This window comes from Hyla sarda, chromosome 5, assembly GCF_029499605.1.
Source record: "Hyla sarda isolate aHylSar1 chromosome 5, aHylSar1.hap1, whole genome shotgun sequence".
Taxonomy (NCBI): domain Eukaryota; kingdom Metazoa; phylum Chordata; class Amphibia; order Anura; family Hylidae; genus Hyla; species Hyla sarda.
In genome coordinates, this window is record NC_079193.1 from 377278910 (window position 1) to 377284218 (window position 5309).

Below are 5309 nucleotides of genomic sequence, written 5' to 3' on the forward strand. Positions count from 1 at the left end.
ACTGGAGATGTGATGTTACGCCACGCCCAGCCTTGCCGTCACGCCACGCCCCCTTTTACCGTCACGTCACGCCCTCTCCATTCATGTCTATGGGAGGGGGCGTGACTGCCGTCACTCCCCCTCCCATAGACATGAAAGGAGGGGGAGTCCCAACGGCGGGGCCCCTGCGATCAGACATCTCATCCCCTATCTTCTGGATCGGGAATAAGAAGTCTATGGGCGGAATACCCCTTTAAAAAGATCATAGAGAGAGTTTTTCAAAATAGAAAAATCACCTGCAATTTTCTTTTATTCTATAATAAATAAATAAATATAAATTAATAAAAAAAAATGAATTAATCAGTAAAAAAAAACTATTTTCTGAAAACACAGAAATCCATGAAACAATAATTGTCCTCCTGTAATTCGTCTATGAACAGGATGTCAGTCCGCGGCAAAGCTCTCAATTAGATGCCGAGGTTGGATGGAAGCGATGAGATCCATACAACGTACATCTGGAGAAGCCAAGAGACGTCAAACCTCATACAAGCAGATTAATCTTTGGGTGAGATATTCCATTATAGGAAATCACGTCACCTGCTTGTATTTTTAATTTCTACTGTCATTTTTTAGGCAATTTGCAAGATTAAAGAATTAGCATGAACACGGCGCTCTCTGCTCCATCGCTGGAAGTGTCGGCTCACATCTCCTGCGCAGATCCATCAAGTGCCAAATTGGAGACAAAAGGACGTTAGCCTAGAGGGTTTCAAGGTGGATGTTATTGGAAGGAGAAACATTTAACCCCTCAATGCTGGGTAGATTAAGAGGAAGGAAGGAAAAGTAAGTCACCCCTTTAGGATTCTCTGGATTTCTGCCATTGATTACAAAAAAAATACAATTATAGATAATGTAATTAAACTAATAACACAGACAGTTGTAGCGTTCACGTCTTTTACTGAGCACATTGAGTAAACATCCACAGGTACAGGGGAAGAAAATGTGAGCGAACCAAATCAATGAGCTCATGGAGTAAACATCCACAGTGCAGGGCTACAAGTGGGGTACATGGGTTTTTAGTTTTATTATTGTGTTTGAAATACAGTATATTAATATTAAAGGGATCCTCTGCCACAGACATCCTATCCCCTATCCAAAGGATAGGGGATAAGATTTCTGATTGTGGGGGGTCCCACCACTAGGACCCCCTCTTATCTGCGTACAGCACCCGTGTAGCACCCTGCATTCTAAACAGTAGATTTAGAACGCCGGGTTTCAATGGCTAGAGACGGGACCTCACGCCATGTCCCCTCCATTCATGTCTATGGGAGGGGGCGTAACGCCACGTCTCCAATCCCGAGAAGCCACCCCCCCCCCCCGATTTCGGCTGTAGCACCCCAGGCATCAGGTGCACAGAGCTAACTTCGCTCTGTGCCGGATGACTGGTGATGCGGAGGCTTGTGAAGTCACAGTCACCCCCAACTGGTGATGTTATGGTCACGCCCCCTCAATGCAAGTTTATGGGAGGGGGCGTGATTGCCATAGACATGCATTGATGGAGCGTGCTGTGACGTCATGAACCTCCTGCTCTGCACCCGATGCTGTAAACGTATTCCGGGTGCGGCAGGTAAATCATAGGGGTAAAAGATTTTGAGGGGCAGAGTACCCCTTTAAGGGTGTAGACGGCCATGAATAAAGACGGCCAAGATTTTGATGACTCCGCACCCCAGTCTAGTCAGTGCCAAATGGATTTTGGCTTAGAGGGTCAACTTTCTATGAGAAACATAATAGCAATGAATGGGGACCCAGGGTACCTTGTTCTCGGCATCAGTATCGTAGAAAGGAAGCTTATTGTCTGGAAAATCCCAAGTGGCTTCTAGCGGGTCACTCATCATCCATGCGATGAACGATCTGAAGACAGATTTTAAGAGTGAAGATTATAGAAAATACAGGTTGGTCTTACAGAAAATAAACTCCATGAGTTTTAAAGATTCTCTGCTCTGTAAATCCACTTATGTTGTTCATCTTCTAGGATTCTCAGGCAAGACTCAATATCTGGGATGTACAAAGAGACCTCAGAGACACAGACATTTAGAGAGCATTAAAAATATTGAAGAAGGCATTGGAGCACACGCTGTTTTCTACGGTTCCCGAAGCCTCCATGATTCTGCTCCTGTGGGACTCACATCCAGCACTATTGATTTTTATATAACATAGAAAGGAGGTGACAGACTTTAGAAAGTATCCGGGAAAAAAAAGCTAACTCTTTTTTGGATTCTGAGCTTAAAACTTTGAATCCCCCCCGGCCTAAATGCTAAAACTAATTTTTCTACCGTCCTTCATTGTAAACCAAGTTTTAGAGTGTTTATTTCTTGTTGTAAAGCCAGAGGCCATGTCCAGATTGTAGAAACAACTGCATGCCAGAAATAAAGGCACCAGGGGGCAAAAAAAAGTCAACTTGTAGCCCATACAGGTTCAGATGAGACTATGTTCTGGAAATAAGGACTAGAACCTTTGGATAGGGATAAGATGTCTAGGGGTGAAGTACCCATTTAATCTGTTTGATTAAAGGGGTACTAAACCCCTAGACATCTTATCCCCTATCCAAAGGTAAGGGGATAAGATGTGTGATTGTGGGGGCCTGGCTGCTGATATGTCACGCCACACCCCCTCCATTCATGTCTATGGGAGGAGGCGTGACAGCTATGTACTAAGGGTACATCAGCATAGCAAGCAACAGTGAGTGGACTCCCTGCAATCAGATATCTTATCTCCTACCCTTTGAATGGAAGACAAGATGTCTAGGGGTGGTGTACCCCTTTAAGAATAGAGATGAGCCAATGATTCAGAACATATCGAATTGGTTCCAAATTGTCTAAAAAATTAGTTTTTATCCAAATCCAAAACTTTTAGATTTATTTTTGAGGGAATTGGTCAGGTGTTGCTTGCTTTGCTGATGTCCCCTTAAGTGGTGGTGGTGTGGGGGGGGGGGGGGGGGGGGAGACCAAGGGGAGTTCAAGCCCCCCCCCCCCAGGTAATTACAATGCAAAGCAACACACTTCTATTAAAAATATACATATTTTCTATGTCCTTCTACCACCTGAATTTTAGTTATCCTGATCTGTTCATTTTTGCTGTTTACATAGACATAATTAGAATGAATGTGAATAATGCTCTAAGGCCAAAGCCAACACATAGAAGTCTATTGTCAGGTATTTAAGCCTCCAGCCCGGGCCTGGTAGTGAGGGCTTTTGCTTTCTGTTGTGTGAAGTAACGCTCATCCGTGGCTGCCAGGGGAACGTCAGGAAATCGCTTTACAGATTCATTTCTATCTTGTTTATGCTGTTCCAGCCGCTACCGATACCAAAATATCCTTGGCAGCCATTACGGTCCTGGGACTACAATCATATTCCTACTGGCGGTCAGTCCAAGCTCAAAGCCATTGGAATTGCCAACCGGTGAGAGAATTTGCTTTTGATGCCACATAATGTCCATTCCAGGGAGGGAGATTGTTGCCCAGATAATTACAATCTGGAAATACGTAACCTAGCGATGGTTCATTAATACGACATTTATACTTGTCTTGAATATTTATAGAGAATATATTTATATATTTTTTTCAGAACTTGTAAGGTAATTACAAAGTGAGGACGTACAATGCAATAAATTATGGACATTATGATGACTACCGCCATTTATCCGGCTTCTTATTTATTGTGTGTCTGCGCGGCCGACCTTACTGCATAATAGGGTTAGGTAAAGAAATATAAAAATGTAATTAATTTTGTGGGAGGCAATTACGGGAAAAAATGTGTGACTGTAGCAAAGAGAAGTCATTGCTTCTTCACAGACGGAAGGTGAAGGAGGCAAAGAAGCCGCTTTCTTATCTGGTTCCCTGTCATTTTTGTATGTTAAATTGAACCCATAAGGTCATTTTACTATCTTAAACCACCACCATGTCTTCAGGACCTTATTTAGACCTCAGGCTTCCCAAGGCACTTGTGGTCATGCTCTATTACACGGGCTAAGTATTATATATTGTGTGGTTGTGGTGAGCTGGTTTATTAGCATCCCTGTCCCTTATTCAGGGGCATACCTAGAGTATTTGGCACCAGGGACGGATCCAACATTTGCCACTCCCCCAGGACCTTTATTGTGTAACACAAATCATATACAGACTCATATTCCCCCATATACTGACCATAGAGCAGTAGATCCCAGCAGTGACTCACAGGTGACGTCTTCTTTGAGTCGTTCTTTTTTTTCTCCAAACCACCAAGATGACTTCTTTCAGCCATGGCTCTTTTCTGAAAGGTGTGCTATAAAAACTTAATGCCACCACTATACAATCTCTTGATATAAAGTCCCCCAAATAGTAATAATTCCCCCTTGGTGCCCCTAACAGTTAAAGTGGGTATTTAAGTAGTTCCTCATTTAGTTATTCTCCCACAACAATTAGGTAGTCCCCTCAGTAGGCAGGTAGACTCCTCAGTAAGCCCCCCACAGTAAGCAGGTCATCCCCCAATTTGCCAGGTAGCTCTCCCCAGTACTCCCCCCTCCAGTAGCCAGTAATTGCTCAGTGAATCCCCCTATAGGCAGTAATTCCCACCAGAAGGCAGTCATTTCTCTCCCCCTAGCCTAGTAGGTTGTAATTCCCCCCCTTAGTAAGACAGTAATCCCACACCCTAATAGGCAGTATTGTAACCCTCTAGTAGGCAGTAATCCACCCTACCTTGTAGGAAGTACTTCCCTTCCCCCCAGTAGGAAGTAATCCACCCCTCTGTAGGCAGTAATTCCCTCCCCCCCAGTAGGCAGTAATTCCCCCTCCCCAGTAGGAAGTAATCCACCCCTCAGTAGGCAGTAATTCCTCTCCCCCAGTAGGCAGTAATCCCCTCCCCCCCCCAGTAGGCAGTAATTCCCCCTCCTCCAGAAGGCAGTAGTTCACCCAGAAGAGCAGCAGCAGTCGGACTGCCGCCTTAATGCTCCGCTCTGGTGCAGGTGGTGATCACAGGTGATTTCACCGCTTGGCCAGGCCAGAGGTTACGCTCCACTCCTAGTGTAGGTCCCAGCCTGATACTGTCTTCAGGCTACAGCCTACACCTTTAACTGGAGTGTGCTGACCTGGGGATACGGGACAAGTGTCTGGGATTCCCTGGTTAGTGGGCTGGAGCTCTCTGCTGCCAACTCTGTCTGTCAGAAATGGCCAGAGCATGAGAGGTTTGGTACTGATCTCAACAGTTCCTAATGTTCCTGATATCGACAGAGGTGGCAGCAGAGAGCACAGTGTCTCACAGGAAAGACTACATAACTTCCTCCTGGACATGCAGCAGCTG

General features: G+C 45.0%; 1 long non-coding RNA gene across 1 annotated transcript; it reads left to right on the top strand.

The window, feature by feature from the left end:
* Positions 1-427: 427 nt before the first annotated feature.
* Positions 428-2409, top strand: LOC130274475 (uncharacterized). Its single transcript, XR_008844399.1, has 3 exons — positions 428-544; positions 613-819; positions 2009-2409. It is a non-coding gene; the product is annotated as an uncharacterized LOC130274475 (long non-coding RNA).
* The last annotated feature ends 2900 nt before the right edge of the window (positions 2410-5309 follow it).